Consider the following 13,225-nt stretch of genomic DNA (forward strand, 5'->3'; position numbering starts at 1 on the left):
CGTTCGTACAACAAATGGAGTACCGACTAAATAAACTCGTAATCGTTCAAGCGTCTCTACGATCGCCAATACTTCTAATTCATGTGATGGATACGTAGACTCAGCTGCATTACATCGTCTGCTGTAATAGTGTACCGGCTTCCAATCCTCGCCTTCTAGCTGCAACAACACTCCAGATAGCCCTATGGAACTAGCGTCGGTGTGTACTTCGTGGCTCTTTTTTACGTCAAACAAAACTAACACCGGCTGAGTGCAAAGTGCATGTTTTAATTTTTCAAAAGCTATGGCATGTTCGTCTGTCCACACGAATGTTTGTGCTTTCTTTAGTAACGTTGTTAGCGGCATAGCGGTACTAGCATAATCTGGTATACACTTCCTGAAAAACCCTGTTAAGCCAAGGAATCGACGGACTTCACTTACATTAGTGGGTTGAGGAAAAGCTTTAATTGATTTTGTTTTCTCCTCACCAGGCTTAATACCATCTTGGCTTACGACATGGCCTAAGAATTTAACATTTCTTGACATAAAAGTACATTTACTTGGTTTTAGCGTGAGACCAGCATTTCGTACTGCATCCAAAAACTCGGCTAGGACATCAATACCTTCACTAACATTCTTTGTTGCAATTATAACCTCATCAACGTAGCTTATAATTTTATCTCGGTTTCTCAAACCACGTACAAGTTGAATAATCATCTCCTGAAAGACCATTGGTGCATTTCGCAGTCCAAATCGCATTACATTATACTCATATAATCCCTCAGGCGTCAAAAACGCTGTGAATTTCTTGCTCTCCTCATGTAATGGAATTTGATAATATGCTGCAGTCATATCAAGGGTGGTAAAAAACGTATTACCCCCAAGCTTTGACAACTGCTCTTCTACTATTGGCATTGGGAATTGTTTTTTTATGGTGACCGCATTAAGTGCCCTTAAGTCAACGCACATTCTATCTTCCCCGTTTGACTTCTTCACTATTACAACTGGAGCTGCGTAAGGTGATGAACTCTGACGAATTATATTGTGCTTAAGCAATTCGTCAATTATCGTGGAAAGTACAGGTCTTTGGATAAAAGGTACCTGGTACTGCCTACCTGTAATTGGTTTCTCGGTGCTGACAACGATTTCCATAGTTGTTGTTTTACAACGTCCAAGCTTTCCTAAATCTTCTGCAAAACAATCATCGTATTTTTCTAGTAAATGAAGTACTTCATGCATTTCATCTTTGCTTAATGATACATTAACATTAAAACCCTTTGCCGTATTTTTCTGTATTTGCATATTTCCCGACTGTATAACCAGTGACCAATCTTTTCGACATAAAACATCTCGTCCAATGAACAGATCGTATGGCATAAACTCGTCGGGTACTACATGCAATTTCGTATTAAGTGCGCTGCCTTCTATAACTAATTCTACTTCAATCTCTTCTTTGCTTTCAACGCTTGCACCCCCAAATCCCTCTAACTTTCTAACACATACTTTCTTTTCCACATTGGTTTGTACTTTGGATTCGGATATGATTGATGTGTCGCTGCCAGTATCGATAAACGCCGCATACTGGTCACCATTCAGCAAGACCCTTGACATTAACGGTGGATATAAATTTTCATTAACTACCTTCGCAACCGTTGATTTTTCATAGCGGCAAGACTTAGAATCGTGTCCCACCTTGTTACATTTTGCGCATCTTTCCTTTCTTGCAGGCTTTGGACATTTTGCTGCAATGTGTCCATACTCGTTGCAATTAAAACATTTTGTATATTTTTTCTCTGTAGTAACATTTCGTGTTACCTCGTTTACATTTCTATTACCACTATCTGTACCTTTGAACGCACAATATACATTTGCTAAACTATCAAGAGATCGCAATAAATCGTTACATGTTTATAATTTCATTGCCATAAGGGTTCGTGTTAAACTACTGTCATTTAACCCCCCAATAATATATGTATTGATTGATTCTTCATCAACCTTACCTCGCCTACCAATATTTAACATAGCGTAATAGTATTGACTATAAGTTTCATTTGTTCGCCTCTTTCTTCGTGATAATTCCGTGTGCACTTCTGCCGTACACATTGTGAAAGGAAAATCTGTTTGAAATGCTGATACAAAAGCTGACCATCGTTGAAATACGGTTTGTGCATCGAGCCATTCTTTGGCCACCCCTTTCAACTTTGATTGAGCGGCTAACCAAATTTCTTGCTCAGACCATCCGTATGCTTCTCGTAGCTGTATAACTTTATCAACAAACTGTTTCGATGTTAAACTCCCTTTTAATGGATCAAAATCCGGTAATATTGCGATGATGTCGTGTACTGCGCTTCTTTTCCATTCACGTTGCGTCATTGGGACTAACAATGGACGATCTGCTACTGGTGTACCATTAAAATCATGTTCCGATGAACTCCTTGGTATTTCAGCATGAACCTCTGTTGTGGCAGTTGAACGGTTGTCGTGGCAACTTGCTTCTGCTGGAATCGTTGTGGCGTTCGACGGTGTTAACGTTTGCCTTGTCTGTACTGTCACCAAATCGTTTACAGACTTAGCTAGCCCCGCAATAATGCCACGCATTTCTTCCATTTGCTTCTGCATAGCTGTAACTTCGCTGCTTACCTCCAACTCTTCAGCATCAACTTCATCAACGCCGTACATTTCTGTCAATTTAATAATTTTTGTTGCTTTATTGCCCATTACCGTCGCACCTTGGTTTTGTAGCAATTTGTTGATTTGATCAACCTTTAAAGTGTTTAATTTGATCATTTTTCCCATATTATAGTGCAATTAACTTTTCTGCATGCAATTGTCATCCAAAAATATGAAAAAAATTGTCTTGCATCTTTTTTTTCCAGTTCTGCAGAAATTCACTTGTAATCACGTTGGTTTTTCTTGAACGTCTCGCCGTTGTTCAGCCCGTATGGCTCACAATAATTCTCCTCAATAGAATTCCAGAACGTTCTTCAATATTGTAGCTATAAACACCACTGCCCCTTTTACGTTGCTCTTAAGCCGTTGCCAAAAACACAAAACAAAATAAATCTACTCTTGCTGTTGTCTTATTTTTTTTTTGTTGTTGTTGCATTCTCGTCGTTTTATTTGTATCGAGGTCGTTGCAAACACACAAACTACCCTTCTGCTTGCGTTCTTACATTCGCTACTTCGATTGTTTTGTACGTGTGCGTTTTGTTTTGTACGTATGCAAAGTCACTTGCCGTTGTAACTTTTCGTATGTAACTGTTGCAAATAATCTCCTAAATATGTTAAGAGACGTTTGAAGCAATTTTGTTTGCTCTTTTTCTTTTTAAACTTATTCGTTGATTCGCTTACTTGTGGTATTTTTCCCCTCGCTTGTATCGTTGATTGAAAATTCAATTCGTATGTAGGAATGTATGTAAAATATGTTCATATCACTTCTGAGATGTCAGGAATGTCCAAATGGATTAAAATGAATAGTCTCACCACGTTTATAAAAGTAATAATAATAATAATAATAATAAACCCAACGGATTAATACCCTCCAAAGCCCGCCCAACCGACACGAGGGGCGCATCCGCATGACGCACAGATTTGTTTTTGTTTTTGCCGAGTTGTTGATAGGCGGAGGTTTGTTAAGCGTCGAGATCTAAAACTGCTCAGCTACAGAATAAAAATCATCAGCTGAGTATTATATACATAACAGTAGAAAATTATACATATAGTAAATTGTTAAATAAGTTAAGGATTTAGCATATAAAGATTTTTATTTTTATTTTTATTTTGTTACGAGTTAAGATAGGATAGGACAGTTTTCCTTATAGTAAAAAGTGAATCCGTTATATCAAATGAATTCGAGTGAGAGTTAAAATCATGTATTTGTTTATTTAATTAACAAAAGGTTTAGGTTAAATTATAATTCAAATGTTAAGGAAATTGATTGTACCACGAACTGACTACCGTTCTGCTTCACAGTCAACCAGCGAATGCCCTCAATGCTCTCACAAGCAAACTGTCGGTGACATTATATACCATACGTTCTGTAAAAATTTATAATCTATTTCAGGTATACTGGCGGCACAATGGAGAATATTTCAGAACCCCATTAATCTTATGCCTGAAAATGCTAAAAAAGTTAGAAACGCAACTGCTAATTCAGACTTTGAATAAACTGTCAGAATCAAAATTTGAGCCAAGAGCGGTGAACTGCCCGTTTACCGAATTACAATAAACGCGAGAAATATGTTAACGTTATAAAATTTATTCAGTGCTCTTGCAAGATCCAAACTGAACTAACTCGAAGAAGGTATTTTAGCTAGCAGCTAAGTTCTTATTTTAAAGTAATTATGCTATGCTAACCAATTATTGTATAAAAAAAAGTTTACTTAACTAAAACTAGATTATGCTATTCAATCACAATTTCTGCAACTCCACCAATCGTTGTCCCAATTAACTTTCGCTTATTCTAGGCATGTGTCGCGTCCGTGAAATTTCAACATGCAACATAGCGCGGTCACATGCTCAGCAACGTGAGTATATGGGTCAACCGCTGGTTACTGCTGTCATAACTCCTCACCCTTTAAAGATCTGCAATGGAATTTGAACTGGTGGAATAGCCAGCTACCTAGTATACCATTTCCTTAGCATGGTGACGATGAGGGCTAATGCGAATATCGAGGCAGCTTCCGTGACTAACGAGAAGTTAGCTTTCCCATTTACATACCCTAGATACCTAACGTTTTTCATGGTGATATCATGATCGTACTCCAGATTGATCTTTGTAGTGTGGTTTTTGACGTTTGCTAGTACGGCTGGCAAGGCTTGAGCTGTGATTGCTTCGTAGCTGGAGAAGACCTTGTTGCCAATTTTTATCGTCTCTTTATTTAACTGGATAACGTAGGAGCCATTTATATTGCTAGTATCGTTACTACTTTCCATTACACCTTGGTAGTTTGAGATAAAAATGGTGTTATTGTTTATCAATTCGATTACCGTTCCATTGCGCCTGATGAATTGGCAGCTAGCGTCACCTCCTTTCAGCAACCGAGGTAGGCAGGTATTCTCTTCCAATTTGGTCAAGGACTCTGATTCACATACTGTAGATGAACTGATTGTCAATCAATTTTCCTTGAGTCCATATACCATTTCTTCCTGGTTGATGAGCATCTTATCGAACGGAAGGTCCAGTTGTTTGCCTTCGTAGATACCGGCGCGAGTAACCAGTAGGTTATACTTTTTCTCTGTTACTTTGGGTTTTGATAGAACGTAGAGGAGCATAGTCTCATTTGTATATATTGATGGTTTTCCGTATTCAATTGTTTCAATTATATTTTGATAAGGTAGTGTTTCTATTTCTGACAGGATCTGATTAACTTCATCCATGTCGAGTAGGTTAATGTTAATAATTCCACGTTTAGCTAGTTGACATGCCCGTACTACTTCATTGACTTCTTCTCGGACGAGCACGATATTATGAAGCGCGCTCTACTTGAATTGTTCTGCCTCAGCTTCCTTCATTACCGAATTGGTGCGGCTTAAAATTTCATACATTTGTTTGGAAATTTCTGAAGTTGCCGTGAATAGATCCCTGTTTACTTTGTATTGGTGATTATTTTTTTCTATGATTTCACCCTGGCTGTGGAGGATATTGTCCCAATCAGTGCCATCGGGTGATCCTGCTAGCCATTTCCACGCAGAGCCTATACAGTCAATAGAGCGGTAGGGTCTGATTCTTTTCGTGTTCCCCGTCAACTCTTCGAGGCGCTGCAGAGTTTGTTGATATAGACTTGCGCTAGGAGCTGGTCGTCAGTTCGTTTTAGTAGTTGGTAAGCCAGTTTTTCCATCTTCGATATGATAGTAGCGTGCTGCTGGAGGTTGATAGCATGTATAAGTTTGAAGGATCCGCTGATGATCCACCCATTTCCGCTCTGGATACTAACGATTGGTGCCTTATAGTGGAAAATGTGGAGGCCGCTGATGGCCGACGCCAACAGCAGGAGTCTGCAATTGAAAAGATCATACCTAACGTTATTGGAGTAGGTTCGTGGTTGTTAGAAGTTATTTGTGAGACAAAATGTTATTGCGAGGTTAGAGGAGATTAGAAGGAGTGAAAAAATTTTTAGAAAAAGGAATGTTTTTTCGTTTATTTTTTTTTGGTTTTGATTTTTCTTGTACATAAAATGTGGGTTTCTTGTATATTTGTGTTTTGTTGGTTTTGTTTTTGAGCTACATAGTAATATCTAATAATTTCAATGTTTTAATATTTAAGTTTGTATTTTTTGTTTTTTTCTTGTAGCAAGTAATAACGGAATTCATAAATACATTTTTTTTTTTTGTTGTAGCAAGTAATAACAAAATTCAGAAATACATTTCTTTGGTTTTTCTTTTCTTTTTTTGTTGTAGCAAGCAATAACGAAATTCAGAAATACATTTCTTTGGTTCTTTTTTTTCGATTTTTTTTTTGTTTTTTTTTTTTTTGTTGGTTCATCATGCTGTTCTCGAACCAGCTATGGGGGATCGTGGTTATCCCTTTTGGGAGTAACGTAGCCATTTGTAAATTTCGATGGCGCCACCACCTACTAAGGCACGATTGGTCCTACTAATAAGCCCGCTCTTGTAGCTATGATTTCAAATGGTTTCTATTCATTATGTACATTGCCGCGTTTCTTTAAATTTTTTATGTGCAGTTTATGGATTTTCTTACCACTAAGTGTGGTTACTGTGACTTTGTTGTTTTTGGCAACTATTTCTTTTTTGAAAGGTGGTTTCTGTTTTCCCTTAATCTGTTTATCCTTCACGTATATGACATCGTTTTCGTCATAACGCTCCGGTAGGGATCTTTTCCTGTTGTGCCGTTCGATCTGGGCAATTTGCTTTTGGGTTAGCAGTGTTTTAAGGTATTTATTTATCTTCCTACTTTTGTCTAGGAGTTCCTGGTAATTAGAGGCTTTTGAACGATTGAAAAATATCTCACTTGGCTTTCGGTTTATTACCGAGTGAATGGTATTGTTATAGCGATCTACTGCTATATTTACCAGCTCTTTTGTCTTGAAAGTGGGATTGTCTAATTTTAAACACCTAAATATTTCGATAAGGGTGGAATGGAGCCTTTCTACTTGGCCATTCACCTCACTTCTCTGGGATGGCGTACGATAAAGGCTGATTCCTAACGATTCTAGTAAATTTTGTATTATCGGGCTTATCAATCCTCGTTCATCGTCGGTTACCAAAATTCTAGGGGTCGTAAAATAGTTTCACCATTTTCTCTTTAAGGTGCAGAGTGGATTTGTTTCTAATGTGATGAAGTCTAGCAAATTTTGAGAATTTGTCTATGCAGCTTAAAAACTTCTCCCCTTGAATTTCGAATATGTCTATGTGAATGATTTCACAGGGACGTGATGGGATTGGTGTCCTTTGTAGTTCTGGCATATTTGGGTGCCTATCATATTTGCTAAGTTTACATGTTTCGCACGATAAAACATATGTTCTAATCCTATTGCTTATTCCCGGAAAATAGTATCGTTCTAGGATTTGCTTTCTGTTCTCAGTGGGATTTCGATGCGCTCTTTTATGCTCCTCCCATATGACTTCAAGAACTCTATCTGGGTTTCGTAGATCTTCTACAAGAATTTGAGCTACCCGTATTTTATAGTGTAAAAAGTTTTCTAAATATACCTTCTGGAGCAACCCTAAGTGACTTTCTGGCATTTTGATGCCGTTGATTACATTTGGTCTAAGCCTTTCTTTAAGCGAATTAACGAGTTCCTGTTCGCCTATACCCTCTATTCCTACATAGTGTCGCAGGTAACCAGGATGAGGTTCCTCGCATATTTGTAACCTACCCCTAAACACAATCTGATTCCTGAACACATTTAAAGGTACCTCGATGAATGGAATTAAATCTGAGTTATCCCGATCTGCGCTATGAACGGTATCGCAGGTTGAACTGCCGTCATTTGCCGAGTACGATGTTGAGCCCATGGTTGCGTTTTCGGTGGCATTTTCGGATTCGGAAGTCCTTGTCAGTTGACTTACCTGAGTTTTTAGCCGAGAGAGAGAGCATGAGCTACGACGTTTGATTTTCCTGGCTTATAGATGAGTTCGTAATTATACCCCTCTATCCTAGATTTCCATCGCTTTAGTTCGGCGTTATAATTACGGTTGCTTAAAGAGAAGGTTAGCGGTTGATGATCGGTAAAATTTCGAATCTTTCTTGCACCGTACAAATAATTTCGGAGGTTGTCTAAGGCCCAGACGATGGCTAGCATTTCTTTTTCATTTGTTGCGTACGCCTCCCCTGTGGTGGTTAAACTTCGTGATATAAACGCTATATGCTTGTCTTTGCCATCGTGCTCTTGCACGATCCAAACTGAACTAACTCGAACAAAGTATTTTACCTAGCAGCTAAGTTCTTATGTTAAAGTAATTATGCTTTGCTAACCAATTATTGTATAAAAAATAGTTTACTTAACTAAAACTAAATTATGCTGTTCAATCACAATTTCTGCAACTCCACCAATTGTTGTTCCAATTAACTTCCGCTTATTCTACGCGTGTGTCGCGTCAGCGAAATTTCAACATGCAACATAGCGCGGTCACATGCTCAGCAACGTGAGTAAATGGGTCAACCGCTTGGTACTGCTCTTATAACTTATATATATACTAACCGAATGCTATTTCGATGCGTATACGACCACGATAAATATGCTTGTTGTACTTTTCTTTTCTCTGGGCTAATATCCATTTCGAAAGGTTTCATTAGATTGCTCTTAAGTGGGAAAGCTGCATCCGCCACTAAACAAAAGGGGAATGGTGTTTGTGTTGACGGCAAATTGCAAGGAGGTGGAATTTCCAGGTCGTTGTTTAAAAACTTCCTACCAAAAGACGAGTTTCTGAAAACGCCCCCATCTAGCAGTCGCACACTGCTAGCAAAACCTGAAAAGGATTTGAAATGTGCATACAGGTACTTTTATATTAAAAAGTCATGCAATGAAATTTACGATGCTGAAGTATTTGTTGTAATTAAAATATTGGGAACCACTGTTATTTGGGCACAATATGCGGATATGTTTCCCATCCAACGCTCCGTTGCAGTTTGGCAGTCCGGTGTCTTCCTCAGACCTTCGAGAAATTTGTTCCCATTCATCTTTGTTTGGAACACTTACATACAATCCTGCAAGGTTATTCCAGATGTCATCGCAAGTTTAAAACACAACGCGTCTTGCAGTTTCTATTCCAATGCGAAACTGCAGCGATAGACTGTGCAACGAGCAGCCTTGTGCTAAAAAACTGCACAAGGTACAATTTGTTAATTCTCAAATGAATTCGCAAATATATACTTGGCTTGGATATCACACGTGGTTCCAGGCTCTAGATCAGGGATTGTTATCAGTCTTAGACCGGCCATAGTGACGAACTGTCACGCGTGAATAGTTATCACGTCCTGTAGGAGGTGCCCCTGCTTCTACTGATAATGGCGGATCTAGAGAGGACAACTCGATAAAACCCGCACCCCCCGAGTCATTGTACCGAGCTCAGGAGGGAGGACTCTGTTTAGTATCAAGATCGGTACACAACGGTGACGAACTGGATTGTTAGGGCTTTTGATATTGACTTTGATTTTGGACTTGATTACTTTGGGCTGGTAGGAGCGGGATTCTACCACCTTAGTAGGTCGGGGTGAAACCCTATTGAAATGACTGGTAGGCTACGGCTGCACCTCCCCACATCCCATTAAAGCCGTGGCGGGCCTCAAGGTACGTTCCGGCTCCTTCGCCGTTAAGTTGGTGGTGTAGGTGTGGTTGAAATATTTCCCGCTTGGCGTCCGGTGTGGCTCTGAACGCATTACCCATAAGGTAAGGCCTAGATCATGTGTGCTTGTCAAAAAAGAGATTAAAGCTTTTATTCTCTCTAATTTCAGTAGTGCTGACGTAACCACGGTCTGCCTCGAGCGAGGCAGTAATAAAATGTGGGTGGTCTCAGCGTATATGACCCATGGGGACGTAGCGGGACCACCACCTGCGATACTGGGTGAAATCACCGCTGAAGCAAGGAGTTTCCGGTATATTAAGACATACCGCATGGATGCCCATGGGACACTGCCCTGTAAAAACCCCAATCACCATTCGTAGGTGAGTCTTAGTGAACCCAATTATTTCGGCAGACCTCCTGCCGATTTTGCTACCCTGCAAGAGGTGGTGTCCGCCCAACGTTTGTTGAGCTGATTTGAGGCCCAGCTATGGAGAAGCAAACCACAGGTGGTTAGCAGAATCCCGAAATCCGTACAGCCATCTTCATCCTGTTCAGTTGTACCGCTGCGGGCTAAGAGATCCGCTTGACAGTTACCCGGGTTATCACTATGGCACGGGACCCAGATAATCTTAATTATAAAATAGTTCGATGCAATTGCAATCGAGGTCAGGCACTCCCAGACCACCCTCGATCGCACTTGAACTCTTGGCTATCAGAGTAGACGTTAAATTCCCTAGCCATAGTAGCACTAGATAGCATTTCATTCACCGCATCCTTAATCACAGCAACTTCGCTTGGAATACACTGCAGTGATCAGCCAACTTAAACTCGCGGCTTACATTTAAAAACAAAATCCCCCCCCCCCCCCCCCCCCCGAACAACCTTTTCGTCACACTTCGACCCCTCCGTGAACAAGTTAACCGGTCCCCTGCCCCAGAATAATACCTCTTCCCCCCTCCTCTCCCGGGGGAATGACTGGGGTGAAGGTTGTATAGGGAACAGTTATCGGCATACAATAGTCCGTCCTGTCTGGGATAAAGTCGAAACTGGTAAGAAGGCTAGAGTGTCCGAAGTCAGAAAGTCCATAGCGCATATCACGAAGCCTGGCCAACCACCGGGCCGCGGCTGCCTTTCCCGCAATTTCTACTGGTTGTATGTTTAGCATAACATTCAGTGCCAAAGTAGTTGTTGTTCTGAGAGCGCCACTGATACCGATAAGCGCCGTCCGTTGCACTGACACTAACATTTTGGAGGTGCTCGCAGTATCCATTGCTTTCCACCAGACCAGCATCCCATAGAGCAGAATCGGTTTGACCACCATCTCATAAAGCCAGTGTACCATTCCTGGCGAGAGTCTCCATCTCTTTCCGATAGCCCCCCTGCAGCAGTACTAGGCAACTCCGGCCTTCCTGGCCCTATCTTCCACATTGGGTCTCCAGGAAAGTTTCTTGTCCAAAACAATCCCCTATCAGAAAGTACCAACGGTAACCTCATGATTCAGCCCACCTAGCCACAGTATCCAGGTAGCCCTGCAGAACATCGAGCAGGGTGCCCAGAAATTTGCCTCTGACTAGGATAACGAGTTCATCTGCATATGCAACCTCCCGACAGCCATTGGCTTCCAGCTCCACAAGAAGCTCGTTGACTACCACAACCCATAGCAGAGGAGATACGACACCCCCTGTGGCGTGCCCTGCACACCTTCCTCTCAATTATGGCCCCTCCCCACTCCGCTGCGACAATTCTGCTGCATAGAAGTTTGCTAATAAATTCAACCAGAGCCGCCTCGACTCCTACACCCACCAGATCTCTTTCGATTGCTCCCGTAAGACATTGTCTAGAAAGGCCCCCAGAGCAAACTCTTTGTGTTCTAGGGACCCCTCTATTCGCTTTACAATCGATGCTGTGAAGCCGAAAGTAATCCCCGAGGAATCCTTTCCAGTAGGTACAGGTCAATCAACCGCTCAAACGTCTTAAGAAGAAACAACGAGAGACTGATTGGCCTGAAATCCTTAGGTGATAATGAGAATTTCTGCCGGCCTTGGGAATAAAGATGACCCTAACCCTGTACCAAGACTTCGGGATATAGCTAAGCCTGAGGCAGTTAGTGTAGGTGATGGACAACCAGCGGCAGAAAATCCCTAAAGACTTTTGAAGTTGCTCAGGAATGATGCCATCCCGGCCCGGAGACTTATAGGGCTTGAACGAATCTATAGCCCAGGTTATTTGACATTCCAGTAGTGGAAAGGCAGGCATTTCTGCTTGATCCACGACCGCCGACCATGCAGGCGAAGATCCCTGCGCTACTGGGACATCGGGGAAATGATTGTCCAGTAAAAGCTTTAGGGACTCCTCGCTACTCATCGACCATTCCCCACCTTAATCTCTCAGATACCCCAGAGGGGCGGGATTCCTAGATAATATTTTTCTGAGCCTCGCGGATTCATTGCAGCCTTCTACGTTTTCGCAGAAGCTTCGCCAGAAATGTCGCTTGGCTATCCTTATTTCATATTTACAAATCCCCAGACTCAGTTTATAGAGCTTCCAGTCTGAGGGTAATTTACTCCTCCTGGCTCTGCCGCCTACTGGACTCTATTAGGTCGTCAAGGGAATCAGACCACCAGGGCGGCTTGCCCTTCCCCCTGTAAGTTTTCAAAGGACAGGACAGTTGCAAGGCTCTATTGCTTGCCGAAGTGAAGTTTCCCACCAGAACGTCTACCTCAGATTCGGACAGGTCCGAACTAACGATGGCTCTACTCTACCCTCCATTCACATTCAGAGCAGGAGCAGCAGCAGAGCATATTTTTTGCTGATAGTGATGCTCTGAAGTAGAAAACAGAAAAATTCGTTTAAAATGAAAATTATTGAGCTCTTATGCTTAAAGTTTACCCATGTCAATTTTATTCTGAAAATCGAATATAAGAGCATTTGAATAATTCTATCATTCGATTGATCGAATATCACAGGCTATAGTATCAGTTTCTGTCACCTACATTTGTCGCTAAGATAATTTTTTTTTTTTTTCAAAAAACTTACAAAGCTATAACTAAATGAAATTATTTATACTTTATGCAAATAATTCGAAGTCAAAAGTTGGGGATATTTTACGCCGATCACGAATCTCTGGTCAAAAATTTTCCATGATAGGTTTTACTTAAGCGGGCAGCGGATCGACTAAAGCTAAAGTACTGCATCAGTTTACAGGACACGGATCACAGTTGAAGGAATCAAAGGCTTTAGAAAGGTCTTGCAAGCATAAGAGTGTTAGACGGTTCCTGTCAAATGGTATATACAGTAGGGTGTGCCAAAAAAATCGATTTTCGTTTTTTTCAAAGGGTACACAGATTTTCGATTTCCTGGCCATAAATGGAGTATAATTACCAAATATGAGTTTTTTATGTTAATGGGAAAGCGTGCCTCATCGACGTTTTTTGTTTTCGTGAAAAGCTTTTATCTAAATGAATATATCTTCTCACCCAAATATCGTACAGCCAACTTT

At 40.9% G+C, this 13,225-nt stretch overlaps 1 protein-coding gene and 1 pseudogene across 10 annotated transcripts in view; one reads left to right on the plus strand and one right to left on the minus strand.

Moving 5' to 3' along the window:
• The window catches only part of PIP4K (phosphatidylinositol 5-phosphate 4-kinase), a 1,849,876-nt gene that overhangs the window by 276,535 nt on the left and 1,560,116 nt on the right, over window positions 1-13,225 (minus strand). The window lies entirely within an intron of this gene.
• The window catches only part of LOC137234698 (phosphatidate cytidylyltransferase, photoreceptor-specific-like), a 30,714-nt pseudogene continuing 23,347 nt past the window's right edge, over window positions 5,859-13,225 (plus strand).

This window comes from Eurosta solidaginis, chromosome X, assembly GCF_040869045.1.
Source record: "Eurosta solidaginis isolate ZX-2024a chromosome X, ASM4086904v1, whole genome shotgun sequence".
Lineage (NCBI taxonomy): Eukaryota > Metazoa > Arthropoda > Insecta > Diptera > Tephritidae > Eurosta > Eurosta solidaginis.